The sequence below is a fragment of the Anabrus simplex genome, chromosome 1, assembly GCF_040414725.1.
Source record: "Anabrus simplex isolate iqAnaSimp1 chromosome 1, ASM4041472v1, whole genome shotgun sequence".
Taxonomy (NCBI): Eukaryota; Metazoa; Arthropoda; class Insecta; order Orthoptera; family Tettigoniidae; genus Anabrus; species Anabrus simplex.
The window spans coordinates 338,556,309-338,572,171 of NC_090265.1; positions in this window are offsets into that span (position 1 = coordinate 338,556,309).

Consider the following 15,863-nt stretch of genomic DNA (forward strand, 5'->3'; position numbering starts at 1 on the left):
CCTGTGACCCTAGGCCAGCACGCTAACCATTTAGCCATAAAGCCGGACGTAGCAATCAGTGACCTAGTGAAACTTCTCTCTGTGAGTTAATTTTCCTTGATACAATGTTAAACATAGGCTACGTCAACGGTGATGTCGTATATCTCAAGAACGGTGGATGATAGAGACAAGTGGATTGCATGTTTTGAATCAACATGTTTCAGTTGTCTTAGAACGAGTGTTGGGTACCAAGATATGCACTGAAAGTCATATTTGTTTATCAGTGTAATCGCACGGCCTCAGCAACCGTGTGTAGGCATTTTTATTTGACACCAACTAGGCTGCCTGTGTGTAAATTTCGACGTTCCAACTTAATCTACCGTATCTCAGAAAAACCGGAACTCCGTTGGGCAACCTGCGGGTGAGTTACAAACAATTAATGTGTGTAGGGTAAACATCAAACGTGTCCCTAATCTTTTATGTGCCGACATCGTACGACATGGACTGCCGAAAGGAATCTAACTAAGCTACCTCTGCTGAGCTTGAACCCAGGATCTTGAGATCCGGAGGTATCAGTTATCCCGGTTGAGGGTGGAAGTGTGGTGAGAATGATTTTTAGAAAATATATTAGTTTGTACGTCTCATTGACTACTGGGACGTCGAGAGCCGGAATTTTGTCCTGCGGAAGTTATTTTAAGTGCCAATTAATCTATTGACACATCCGGTCCTTGGATGAATGGTCAACATCAAGGCTTTGATAAGAGGGTTCCGAGTTCAATACCCGGCCAGGTCGGGGATTTTAATCACGTCTAGTTAATTCCTTTCACTCGGGGTCTGGACGTATACATTTGCCTTTGTTCCAAAACATTCCTATGCGTACATAAATACATAATAACACCCCATACTACTAACCACCAGAGAAACACATGGTATTAAATACATCCCTCCACAGAGGGTTGGCGTCAGGAAGACCATCCAGCCATAAAACAAAGCACATTTCACATCCACGACTCCACTGGAGTGTAGAAAAAGCGGAAGAAAAAGAATAATAAGAAGAAGAAATCTACTGACAAGAGGCAGCCTAATTGAGTACCTTCAAATATCACAGTACTGAACCGGGACTGCATCCGTCATCTTGGGCTCAAAATGCCAACGCTCGTTAGTCCTAACTACTCAGTCCAGCAGGGTAAAAAAAAGACCATCAGCCACTTCTCACATTAGTCGAACAAACAAAAGGAAGAGCGTGGCATGATTACCGAGGGACGTTGACACTGGCTTATCACCCAGGAACCCGCGGTTTAAATCCCGAATAATCCATGTGGGATTTTTCAAACGAAAGTCACGTCATTATGATTCGGACTCCATGTAAAACTGGAGGTTCCGTGGCTCTGGTCACGGTATTTACAACCACGTTTGTGAAAGGAATAATGGTATCGGATTATGAAAACCAACTGCCATGAAAGAAGGGAACATGAAAAATCTTTCAAACTATCGGCACTGGAAGTGAACAATAGTTGCAGGAGCTGAGACTGGAAAGGTGACATTGACGAGCCTGTGTTTCTTTTGGTAGTGTTTATTTATTTATTTATTTATTTATTTATTTATTTATTTATTACCACACCCGTTGTTGTCGGGGAAAATCACTTTCCAGTGTATCTAAAGATATTACTAAACACAGCTTTAAGAAGCAATGGCAATCAAAAATTCTTGGAAGAAGTATCTAGACTGAACTTCAATCACCTTCAACGTTACGGTCCTTGGCTGAATGGTCAGCACCTTGGCCTTCAGCTTAGAGCGTCCTGGGGTCGGTTTCCGGCTGGTTGGGGATTTTAGCTGCATCAGGTTAATTCCTCTGCTTTGGGGACTGAGAGTGTTCGTATTTGTGCCGCAGTATAAACACAACAGAGCACACTACCAACCACCGCAGAAACAGGCTACAGTGAATAGATCCTTTCACATACAGTTGGTGTCAGAAAGGGCATGCGAAGGTAAAACAGGGCCAAACACGCATGTGTAACACAAATAAAAGTCTCGCGACCCCACCAGGGTCTCAGAAAATTCCCTTGACTCAACCAGAAGACGAGAAAAAGCATCAGATCAATATAGGCAAGTACAAATGAATTATGAGCAGATGAAGCTAAAATTCAAGTTCAAGGATAAGCTTTTGGAGCCAGGCTTTGGATCAATTCGATAAGCAAAAACACCATTCAAAGCCAGGGGCGGTGCTTGGTATTGTTGCAATGTTGCACAACTCCCAATAATTTTGCACTTCATTTGTCGTCTTTTCTTCTAATGTTTTAGTTTAATAAAGCTAACATATATTCAAAAACATGTTAAAATCAACCATCTTTGGTCATTCGCTGTACTAATGCTTCGTAACGGACCAATAAACGCTGCTGGCTTCGAATCAAACTCAGGGGGTTTGCTTTCCTACGGCAACTCCCTAGCGGACAGCACGGCGCAGTGTACCTCAGCAAGGACGAGTCTAAGCCTGCATAGCATCAGGTAGCATGCTCGCCAGTATCGGTCTCAGGGAGTTGCACGAGACTAGCAAGTCCCCTATCAAGAAACAGTTCCAAATGTCCACGTTAGATTGCGCTACTCTGCGGAGATTACTTCATTCCTACTTTCTCTCTTCTCGCAAAGGTAATTTCATTTCCACTTCGTATTTTTTAATTTACAATTTTTGTTTTACGTTGCACCGACGCAGATAGGCCATACGGCGACGATGGGATAGGTTCGAACCCACTATCTCCCGGATGCAAGCTCACAGTTGCGCGCTCCTAACTCCACGGCCATCTCGCCCAGTCTTCAGTGTTTCAAGGTAACATCTTTTTATTGTTGTTCAACAAATGGAATACTTCAAAGAATTACTAATGATATATACTGAAATAAAAAGCACAAAAAGACACTTAACAACCTTCCGACCTACGTAAATTCACGGAATTCATCATGAAAACAGATCATTTGTCAATGGTCTTACTCTTCAATTGGCTCTCAACTTAGGACCACTTGGTGACCATACGTTCCCATAATTCTGAGTCTGAAATTGCTTCCACTTAATTGTGAATACCGTGATTCCCCGTGTTCAGCTTCTCAATCCAATCTCTCTTGGTCGACTTTTGGTCTCTTCAGTGGTGTTCGAACCCACCGTCCGCCGAATGGAAGCTCACAGCTACACGACCCTAACCGCGCGGCCAACTTGCTGGGACATTTATTTCCCACGCCATACCAGACTACCCACAATATTACCAACATCTTGCTTCAATGAAAAACAGGACGGCAAATTTTCAATTCAAGTGAGGCAAAAGTACTGTGCCAGGCTGAGTGGCTCACACGGTTGATCCCAACTTGGCAGTTTCGATCCTGGCTCAGTCCGGTGTTAGGCCTATTTGAATGTGCTCAAATACGTCAGCCTTGCGACAGTAGATTTACTGGCATGTAAAAGAACTCCGGCGGGATTAAATTCCGTCACCTCGGCGTCTCTGAAAACCGTAAAAAAATCGTTAGTGGGACGTAAAACCAATTACATTATTATTAAGAGTAGGAGTGTAATTACAGTGTATAAGTAGCCTCTTATTTCCTGCGTTGTAATTGCCAGTTATATTTTAGTTTTAGTAGGATTGTAGTCCATTACTGAACGATAATACAGTTTCTTAATACTTCCGTAAGCTATAAAAATATGACACAGAAAATTTTGGTGCAACACCTACCATTGCATTGTTGGATGCGCTTGAGAACGGTTGGCTGTTGAGAGAGCTCTTGTATTATTATAGCGATAAAGTAGTGAAAACCTATTGAAATAGCTTAATTTTGTGTATATCTGATTCATTTAGTGCTGTTTATATAGTGGTGTTTAGTGCTTGTTGGTAGAAATTGGGAGTAGTGATATTTATTTAAATTTTGTAACAAGTAATTCGGTTGGTCTTCAGTAAATTACGTTTTCTAGGTTAAGTAGGCTAGCTAGGTGTACCTTGTTTCGAATTTAGGTTTAGGAGATACTTTAGGTAATATTATTAACTTTAAAAATATTTGTAAATATCTGTAGATTCGTTGGTTGTACTTACAAAGGCAGATTATCATAAGGAATAGTACCGTAACTTCTGCAGCAACTTCTCCGGTATTTCGTATAGATATCCGTTCAAACTATCGCGAAGGATATAATTTACTACATTAAAAACACGATACGCCTGTAAACTTCCATTTAAAAAGAAGTTAAAGAGATTACACGGTAATAGTTAACAGTCGTTGTATTGTTATTGATTATTGTCGCTCCTCATATTCAAATATTGCATTGTTGGCTACAGTCGTGAACAAAGGGTGTAGTGTAGTCAAGTAAATATAAATAAAAATCAGCTGACCTTGTATTCCATTCATTTGTACTTCTGAGTAGGTAGTTAGTATCCGTAATTTATATTTCGCTCCCTCGATCTTTCAGTATTTATGAGCGGTTAACTAATAATAATAAAGTTCATATATCCCAGTAATTGCAGTTCAAGTCCCTGGAGTAGTACTGTAGTAGTAGTAGTAGTAGTAGTAGTAGTTTTGATAGAAATATTTGAAAATTATTGTAGACAACCTCGTATTTTTCAGTAGGCCTAATTAAGGACACTTCTTTATTCTCCGTCCCGTGGAGTACGGAAAATAATAGTAATCCACCAGCTGTAATAATCACATAACCACATTTCAGTAGAATTGTAGTGAAGATAAGGTATAATATATTAGATAGTATCTTGCCAGTTATATTCGTGTTTTTCTTCGTGTACGGCAAACCTTTTGATACTTAAGCATTTAACCAAACGCAGTGTAGTGTAGTGTAGATACATTGTAGTATAGGTACAGTACATTTAGATAGTGCCGTATCTTGTCTGCTATATTCGTGTGTTAACTTTCGTGTGTATCTATTAGACCGTAATACTAATAATAATTTGTCTAAGCATTTAGCTTCGTTGGTAATTTTTGAGTACAGTAGTTCTTGCAAATTTCATTTCTGTTGTGCTTAGTAGTGACCTACGGTACGGTACCGGTATCGTAATTAGGATACGTCTGAAAGTAGTTTAAAAATTACTGTAGTGTACTGTACAGTAGTATACGAGTAATATCCTATTAGAATTGAGTGTGCTTATTTTATTATTGTAAAATATTTGTGTAGTACTGGTGTAGTAGAGGTATCCGTAGAAACTCTTACTAAAATACTGTTGTTGTAATTAGGATAGGCTTAATTGCAGTTTGGAATTGTGTAGTTCTTGTGTATTACTTTCGATATTCAGTAATTAACAGCAGTTTTTATCCTGTTAGGTTTTGTAGAATAAAAAAAATGGAGCACGACTAAGTAGTATTGTAGTGTAGTCGTATATTAATTACCTTATTGTTGTGTACTATCCCAGACAATATATCCCTTCGTTCATTTATTTTTTGCAAATAAGTTATTTTATTTTTTAATTTAATTTTCCCCCCCGTAAAGAATGGCTAAGGAGCGCGAGTGTACTTATTGTGGGTGTGGTGAGGCATTGAGGGGTATGAGGGAGGAGTTGGAAAGTTTGAGGGAGATAATTAGGATTCTCACAGAAGACAGGAAGGAAGATAGGACTCCCTCAAACAATGTACAGGTTACAGTAGGTGTACAAGAGGGAGGGGAAGGAAAGGGAGGAGTTGTAGAAGACAGGTGGTCTAATGTTCTAAGGGGAAGGAGATTGCAGGCTAAGGGCTCTATTCACGATCAGAATTCAGGATAGGTGTCTGTGCGAAATCGGTACGAGTCACTCCAGGTAGAACAACAGAGGGAAGATGAGGGACAGGGAACTGTTGCTGAGATGCGTGGAAGTAGGAGGAAGGGAAAAGGTAGGAAAGGGAAATGTAGAGTAGAGGATAGGAAAAGACAGGTGGAACAGGGTCATGGGAAGGAGAAAAGGGAGGAGGAAGTAGCTTCTGCAGCAGTGAGAGAAGATAGGGCTGACCAGGAGGGGAGGGGATCAGATGAGGTGGGGAGGGTTGAGGCTCTGGTCATGGGGGATTCCATCGTTAGACACGTGGGGAAAGTGTGTGGAGGAAAAGGAACCAGGGTAGAATGTTATCCAGGAATTAGGTTGAGGCAGATGTTGAGGAAAGTAGAAGAGAGGGAGGAGGGGAAGGAGAAGGTGGTAGTGTTTCACGTTGGTACCAACAATGTAAGGCAAGCTGATATAAGTACCAACATAGTTGGAGATGTGTGGGATCTGGTAAATGCAGCACGGGTGAAGTTTAAGAATGCGGAGATTGCTATTAGTGGAATACTGTGTAGGAGGGATACTGACTGGAGGGTGATTGGGGATTTAAATGAGACTATGTAGTGGGTATGTGGGAAACTGGGAGTGAAATTTCTAGATCCTAATGGGTGGGTAGGAGATAGGGATCTGCGCTCAGATGGCCTTCATTTAAACCGCAGTGGTACATATAAGTTAGGAAATTTGTTTGGAAGGGTATTAGGGAGGTACATTCAGGGAAACGGGATGGCCTAGGGAGCGGTGATAAGGGAACAGGGAACTGGAAATCAAGTAGGGATGACATAAAATTGTTATTGTTGAACTGTAGAAGTATTGTAAAGAAAGGAATAGAATTAAGTAATGTAATAGATATATATTTACCAGATATTGTAATAGGAGTTGAATCATGGCTGAGAAATGATATAATGGATGCAGAATATTTCTCACGGCACTGGAGTGTGTATCGTAGAGATAGGATAGGAATGGTGGGAGGGGGAGTGTTCATTCTGGTGAAAGAAGAATTTGTAAGCTACGAAAAAGTTAAAGATGAGACACATGAAATTCTAGGTGTAAGGCTCATTTCTAAAGATAATAGGCAACTTGATATATTTGGAGTGTACAGATCGGGAAAGGGTAGCACTGACGCGGATTCGGAATTATTTGATAGGATAGTCAGCTATGTGGGAAACGACATGGAAAGAAATGTGATTGTAGCGGGAGATCTGAATTTGCCAGATGTCAATTGGGAAGGAAATGCTAACGACAGGAAGCATGACCAACATATGGCAAATAAGTTAATATGGGAAGGACAGCTGATTCAGAAAGTGATGGAACCAACCAGAGGGAAAAATATCCTGGATGTGGTGCTGATAAAACCAGATGAGCTCTATAGGGAAACTGAAGTAATAGATGGTATTAGTGATCATGAAGCTGTTTTTGTGGTAGTTAAAAATAAATGTGATAGAAAGGAAGGTCTTAAAAGTAGGACTGTTAGGCAGTACCATATGGCAGATAAAGCAGGCATGAGGCAGTTTCTAAAAAGTAACTATGATCGGTGGAAAACGGTAAATAAAAATGTAAACAGACTCTGGGATGGGTTTAAAGAAATTGTTGAGGAATGCGAAAACAGGTTTGTACCTTTAAGGGTGGTAAGGAATGGTAAAGACCCACCCTATTATAATAGAGAAATAAAGAGACTAAGAAGGAGGTGCAGACTGGAAAGAAATAGAGTTAGAAATGGCTGTGGAAGTAAGGAGAAATTGAAGGAACTTACTAGAAAATTGATTCTAGCAAAGAAGGCAGCTAAGGATAACATGATGGCAAGCATAATTGGCAGTCATACAAATTTTAGTGAAAAATGGAAGGGTATGTATAGGTATTTTATGGCAGAAACAGGTTCCAAGAAGGACATTCCAGGAATAATTAATGAACAAGGGGAGTGTGTATGTGAAGATCTTCAAAAGGCAGAAGTATTCAGTCAGCAGTATGTAAAGATTGTTGGTTTCAAGGATAATGTCGAGATAGAGGAGGAGACTAAGGCCAAAGAAGTAATAAAATTTACATATGATAACAATGACATTTACAATAAGATACAAAAGTTGAAAACTAGAAAAGCGGCTGGAATTGATCAGATTTCTGGGGATATACTAAAGACAATAGGTTGGGATATAGTACCATATCTGAAGTACTTATTTGATTATTGTTTGGTCGGAGGAGCTATACCAGATGAATGGAGAGTTGCTATAGTAGCCCCTGGGAGGAAAGGGTGATAGACATAAAGCTGAAAATTACAGGCCAGTAAGTTTGACATGCATTGTATGTAAGCTTTGGGAAGGCATTCTTTCTGATTATATTAGACATGTTTGTGAAATTAATAACTGGTTCGATAGAAGGCAATTCGGTTTTAGGAAAGATTATTCCACTGAAGCTCAACTTGTAGGATTCCAGCAAGATATAGCAGATATCTTGGATTCTGGAGGTCAAATGGACTGTATCGCGATTGACCTGTCTAAAGCATTTGATAGGGTGGATCATGGGAGACTACTGGCAAAAGTGAGTGCAATTGGACTAGATAAAAGAGTGACTGAATGGGTTGCTATATTTCTAGAAAATATATCTCAGAGAGTTAGAGTAGGTGAAGTTTTGTCTAACCCTGTAATAGTTGAGAGGGGAGTTCCTCAGGGCAGTGTTATCGGACCTTTATGTTTTCTTATATATATAAATGATATGAGTAAAGGAGTGGAATCGGAGGTAAGGCTTTTTGCGGATGATGTTATTCTCTATAGAGTGATAAATAAGTTACAAGATTGTGAGCAACTGCAACGTGATCTCAAAAAAGGTTGTGAGATGGACAGCAGGCAATGGTATGTTGATAAACGGGGTTAAAAGTCAGGTTGTGAGTTTCACAAATAGGAAAAGTCCTCTCAGTTTTAATTACTGCGTTGATGGGGTGAAAGTTCCTTTTGGGGATCATTGTAAGTATCTAGGTGTTAATATAAGGAAAGATCTTCATTGGGGTAATCACATAAATGGGATTGTACGTGAAGGGTACCGATCTCTGCACATGGTTATGAGGGTGTTTAGGGGTTGTAGTAAGGATGTAAAGGAGAGGGCATATAAGTCTCTGGTAAGACCCCAACTAGAGTATGGTTCCAGTGTATGGGACCCTCACCAGGATTACCTGATTCAAGAACTGGAAAAAATCCGAAGAAAAGCAGCTCGATTTGTTCTGAGTGATTTCCGACAAAAGAGTAGCGTTAAAAAAATGTTGCAATGTTTGGGTTGGGTAGAATTGAGAGAAAGAAGAAGAGCTGCTCGACTAAGTGGTATGTTCCGAGCTGTCAGCGGAGAGATGGCGTGGAATGACATTAGTAGACGAATACGTTTGAAAGGCGTTTATAAAAGTAGGAAAGATCACAATATGAAGATAAAGTTGGAATTCAAGAGGACAAACTGGGGCAAATATTCATTTATAGGAAGGGGAGTTAGGGATTGGAATAACTTACCAAGGGAGATGTTCAATAAATTTCCAATTTCTTTGAAATCATTTCGGAAAAGGCTAGGAAAGCAACAGATAGGGAATCTGCCACCTGGGCGACTGCCCTAAATGCAGATCAGTATTGATTGATTGATTGATTGATACCTTCAGATACCAACAGCCGCCACTGTTCAAAGCAAAACTAAAATCTTCAAGAGGCTGTCTCGGCTAGATGCGACTGTTACATGACCAGCTCGATGATCAGAATGGCTAAAAGACGAATGCGAGTCTGCCAACCCGAACTCAACCTCTTCTTCCCAGTAAGTCTCACCTAGGACAATTCGCTTCATTATTTCACATGTGTGTATGTATGAATAAGACACAAGAGATGGATGATGGAATATAGTATTTACCATACCATTTCAACAACATTTTCAATTATACTAATACTGTATTAACCGTTGATGTCACGAATTCATTTCTACCAAATAAAACTAGTTTGCGTACAGAAATATTAAAATAGAATCATAAGAAAGGGCATTTCTATTTTTTAAATGAAATCCGACGGGTCATTTCTGAATTAGGCAATTCCATCGAAAAGGATGCTTGTATGCTTACTTGCAAGGCTGGTTATAGGTGAATTGTACGGTATTTCATTTTGATGTTTCCCCTAAATACAATGACATGTTCATACAAACTATTTTTTGAACACTTGTATACCATAAAATAAGATAATAATGTAAACGCGACGTTGTGATATGGACAATTTACAGTATAATTATTGAGTATCAGTGCACATTATAATGGCATTACGTATCTCCAAAATGAGCCAACGGATTTCTTCAGACATTGAAAAACACTTTCCTATGACTCGATTTCATTAATCCTGTAAGAAATTCTTAATTAATTACAAATTAATTAGGTTCTATGCTTATTTATCCCCGTGAGTCATAGTTTTTGAAATACAATCTTGGAAATGCGTCTCTCTAATTGCTGAACAAATCCGATGATTCATTTATGAGATATTTGTTTATTTTATACGTTAGGTAAATGTGATATCCATAATTAAGGACAATATGACTGAGAAGGGGGAGATATCTGGGATATCTTTGTTCTTATTGTGCTCAGCTCATCCTCACAAACACCGTCTCTTTAATTTTAACTTGAATCCCAAAGTGAAATATTAAAATCCTAATCTACGTCTAGCTCAGATAGAAAGTTTCACGAAATCCCACCCAGCCTTTTTTCCGTGACATGACAAAACAAACAAATAGTTCAAAATACTGGTTGCCGACCTTCTGAGTCTGAGATGGTGGGTTCGATACCGATTCAATCCGGTGGTAATTGGAGGAGTAAAAAAACGCCAACCTCGTGTTTGTAGATTGCTCATCTTCAAACATCCACCAACATCAGCTGGGAACGAAAAGTGTGTCCTTGAGAATAAGAAGCTACCAACCATCAATGCTGGACCACGAGGTATTTTAAACTGATTCTCAGATCAGTTTCCACTTGAGGCTATAAAGGATATAGTGAATTCTGACAGGTGTAAAAATGAGGACAGGCATAGGATGAACGTCCGATGTTGAAAGTTTATAAATTTCATAAGAAGTATGTCTGGAAAGCCCTAACATCAACACAAAGCCAGGTATTATAAATGAAGCACGAAGCTTTCTCCTCGCTAACACAACTTGTGTTGGTGCAATCTATTTGTAGGAGACCTCTTTAAAAAAATAAAGCTGAAAAGAAAGAAAAGATATGTTTCTTTTCTGAAAACTTGGCAAACAGACGGTGAAAGGCTCCGTGGGCCTTCCCTGAAGCTACACAATGCTACAAATGTTTTATCTATGAAGGCATTTAGAGAAGATTGGCGAGACAAAGGACATGAAGGAGCAGCAGGCTGCTGTGTAGAGGTCAAGTCTTTTCTTCCGTACCTCATTAAACCTTTCATTTCTACCTTTATCTTTTGTTCTAATTGCACAATCTCTCCTCACTTCTTAAGCATACGCAAAATTACCTTCCCGCATGTGCCTGTGATGTAACTAAACAATTATCTGCATAGTGAGGACCAGCGCGTCAAAGACAAATGGTTCAATATTGGGACTCGGGAATTTCCAATGGCCATCCTGAGGGCGGATTCTTCCCTTCTTCTTACAAGAAGTTCCATGACTAATTAATTTAAGCTCCGAGCACATTTCCAGACTTAGATAAAATATTGTAGTTAAACCTAAAATTATGAATGATGCAGTAGCCAAAACCATATCCCCTACATGACAGGTCATTTAAACCTTAGGGTTAGAAATTGCTCTCTTCCACTCAATGGCGGAACTGCAAGGTCTCTCATATAAACTCAGACCGAGCGCTCGGTATTTGTACTCTGCGCTACGGCAGCTGCGTCAGCCGAACTTACGTCGCGCGCGGCCGCCCTGCCTTAAGTGTGTATACAATCTGATTTGAAATCTTGCCTTATAAAAGATGCTGGACGTGTCGTCCTTCGTGGGTTATACAGGCATTTTATTTGGCAACCACATTCTGTCTGACACGAGTGAATCTGCCACTGTAATGTTTCTGATTTCATTCGTAATGTTTTCTTTCAGTTCCTCCAATTCTTGAGGATTTGTTCGATACACCTTTTCTTTCAGTTTGCCCCACAAATTAAAAGTCACACATTATTAAATCTGGAGAACGAGGGGGAAATAGACCAGCACTGATCAATCTGTCCGCAACTTCCGAGATTGTAAGGAGGGAATCTTCTGCTTTGTGAGCAGGGATTGAATCTTGTCGCAACCCTTCATGCGATTTTTCTTGTTCCCTTAACTGATGGAAGAACGGTGTCAAAACGTTATCTTGGTACCTCTCTGCATTTACTATCGTCTCGAAAAAAATAGTCTCAATTATTCGCCTTGCACTAAGAGCACACCAAACACCAATCTTCCTATCATAATGAGGGATTTAAAAAAACACCATTAGAATTTTCTGTACGCCGTAGCGAGAGTTATGACTGTTCACACGACCATTAAGATAAAGCCACAACTTTTACATATGGAAATACGGCGTTGTAATAATAACTGTCTCACCCTATTAACAGCTGAGATTAAGACTGGCGACTGATGCTTGCCAGGTCGAACACGTGCAGGCTGCTTGCAAGGTCAAGAACTATGCGCGAGCCTCCCTTACTGCAGCTGCCGTAGGGCAGAGTACAACACCGTGCGTTCGGGCTGGCTTTATGAGAGAGACTCTGTATAGTCTGTTCAGTGAGTTAAAAATATATTCCCGCCAAGCATTTGAAAAATTTGGGATTTATGACTCGGAGAGGACCGAGCAGGGATAAATGGTCTCCGAACACACAACAGGAAGGCTAGTAAGTTAATGCGCCCTACGAACAGGAAAACTCGCCACAATTTCGATACTCAAATGAGCAGTGTTGTGCTTGTGCGTAAGTTTCGATAATAATCTGTGTGTCAGTGTTATTGTTCGAAGTACTGTTATATATTGGAGTACACGACAGAAGCCGGAAAATCAAACGTATAACTTAGTGTAGGTTTAGTTAATGGCATAATTGGCTGTTTTATGCCTTATTTTACTTGTGATTTGTTTGTAAGGAGCTAGTTTGTCGCGTACATGAGTCATTGGAAAGGAGTTTGAGGACGCAAGACATAGCAGACCGTTAATATCCGTTAGTAGAACTTCGTATAGAACCGCGAAAGACACAGGATTATCCAGATGAAAAGGGATGAAGAGAAGAGGACAAGGAAGAAAAAGAAAAGTCATAGTAACTCCATCATCATCATCATCATCATCATCATCATCATCATCATCATCATCATCATCATCATCACATCATCAGAAAGGCAACAGTCATCGTTTCCACATTATTATTATTATTATTATTATTATTATTATTATTATTATTACTGTACACCGGCTATTTAAACTGTGCGCCTTCTCCACTGTGGCAATCTCTGACAGTGATTATGAACTTTTAAGGCTTTCTAAAACTTCCTTCTTCGAAGGTTAGATGGTTCTGGCATCTATTTTCTGGTAATCTCTGGTAGGCTAAGCCCAAATTAATGTATGAAGAAATTTAATTTGTAGTTGGTAAACCTTCTTACTGGTTATTGTTTTTTATTTGCCGAAGTTGTCTATAATTCACCTGGTTCCCCCTCTAATGTAATCTGCCTATCACATGCTTCTAACTAAGTTCTTTAACCAATCCGCGAGAGTGAAAGGAAATTTAGCCTATCAACCCTACGGATTCTAATATAGTCTACAACTTTGCCCTGCGGACCTATTTAAGAAGAACGCTTTCTGGCTGTCTTGTGAAGGACGAGCTGACTGCCGTAGTGAAAGGACATACGTGCCTCTCGCTGCGCTCTCTCTCTCCTTGCCAGGCGCTCTGTACTTTTCAAGTATCAGCCAGGCACTTGTACTTATTAGTACATTTTCGAAGGAGCATTGTCTGAGCTGTAGCACTTCTCAGTGCTCGCTCGCTCTTTCTTCTGTTTCAGGTTATTTTACAGGAGGACGAAGATGGAGAAGCCGACCCTACCAGTGAGACTGGTCGACTACGACTACCAGGGAGCCGTCGAGAAGCTGCTGGACGCGCTCGACACGGCGGATGTCCCCAGCTATGAACGCCCGGGACTGGTGGTGTTCAACCGGCCGGGGGAAAGCGACTACCAGGGGACGCTGCGCGTCTTCGACCACCTGAATGCGACTGCGGAGTTCATCGGAGAGCCACTCCTGCCGATCATCGGCATTATGGTGGCTTCCTGGGCGATCATCATCCGCCCTAACGACGCAGCCAGCTTCAGGGTCTACGAGGAGCGCGCGTCCCAGCAGTTCCAGGTCGCCCGGCTACCAGGACTCAGGGAGCACCTGGACGTCTCAGGCTACCAGGAGGCAGACGGAGCCGACGACCGAGGACGACGGCGGCGCGACTCCAGTTGGAAAGCTGTACTCTACGAAGTACACGCAGACCAACAAGGCGACAACCAGGGCGAAGTGGTCGCAGACGCAGGCCTACCAGGAAGGGCCTGTTACCCGGGCGCAAACCAGGAACGCGCCCGCGATGGTGGAAAGCAGCACAGCGGTGGAGAAGGACGCCCCTTGGCGTACTGAGACTGCTGCCCAGGTCCAGCCTGCCTGCACGTCTGTCGAGTTGCAGACCTCGATGTGCGCCCCCCAGGACAGGGAACGCAGTCGAGTGTTAGCACCGACCGACGCCTCCGCCGCCGCCGCCAGCCAGGAGAAAGAAGAAGATGGCGACGCAGAGGAGCCGGCAGCTACCCCGGGGTTACCAGGCCGGGAGGAGGGCCACCAGGGCGAGGCCTCTTCCCCCGCCGAGAAGCAAACCTCGGGAACGACCGACGCCGCCGCCAGCCAGGGGAAAGAAGAAGATGGCGACGCAGCGGAGCCACCAACTACCCCAGGGTCACCAGGCCGGGAAGAGGGCCACCAGGACGAGGCCTCTTCCCCCGCCGAGAAGCAACCCCCGGGAAGAAGAAGAAGACGACGCCGCACCAGGAAGCAGAAGGCGACGCTGGCTCACCAGGAGAGGACCGCCAAGCCGCAACCCAGGACTGCTCCCAGGACAGCAGTCAACCGAGGAGCCAATCAGGAGAGGACCTCAGCGGGTAGCGGCAGTCAGGTGAGAGTGAAACGTCCCCCTCAGCAGCTCTTGCAGTGTTTCCGCTGTCTGAGGTGGGGCCACCGTCAGGTCAGCTGTGGGCTCGAGGTGAGGTGCAACCGCTGTGGTGGTGATCACTACTACACGGCCTGCGCAACACTTAGAGACGCGCCGGTGTGCGCCAACTGCTCGGGGGACCACCCGGCCTCCCATCGCAGTTGCCCTGTCTACCGGGCCATGGCGCGGGCAGAGAGGAAGGAGGCCCGGCGCCATGACCCACCCCCTTCCAGGAGGCCCCCGCCTCGGCGGGCTTGGCCTCATTCTCCGGGATCGGAGACTGGGTACGAGGTACCCCAAGGAGGTGGAGTCGTGCGACAGGCCCTAGTAGTACTTGACGCATGGCTCCGCAGCCGGCAAGGACCGCGCTAGTCACAGCAGTGCCCAGACGGACTGATCCCCAGGTGATGGAAAGGCAAGGAATTGGTTTATGTATTGTGCATGTTACCTGTTCCTAACTAACACAACCTCTGGTCTTTTTCCAGCCCACATCCTTGCATGTGCTATCACAAGATGTCAGGTTTTACATGTAGGCTCTTTCTTCTTTCTGCCTATGTGGTTTTTCCCTGACCCTTCAATACCATACTTCAACACCATATACCTAATACAATCTCGCCTGGTAGCGTGTCTGACATGGAAACAGGCAGATACTCCTTGTATCACTTCCCACTCTTCCCTGCTATCTCTTTCTTCTTAAAAAAAATAAAAAATAAAAAAAATAAAAAAAGGCTGTCTTGTCTGTTGAGAGTGCGACTTGACGGAGAACAAAGAGGACAGGAGGCAGGGACAGAGGGTGGCCGGCTTGAAGAAGATCCAGGGCTGACAAGGTGATGGAAAAAGTGCCTAAATATGTGATTGTGCCGGCGTGTGTTTTGAGGGCAGGATATCGGCGGTTTTCTTTAAAATATGAATTACATATTTACCTTCATGTGAATGTAGGACCTCATGCGCAGTCTTCGGACTCAATGTATATTCCCTACTG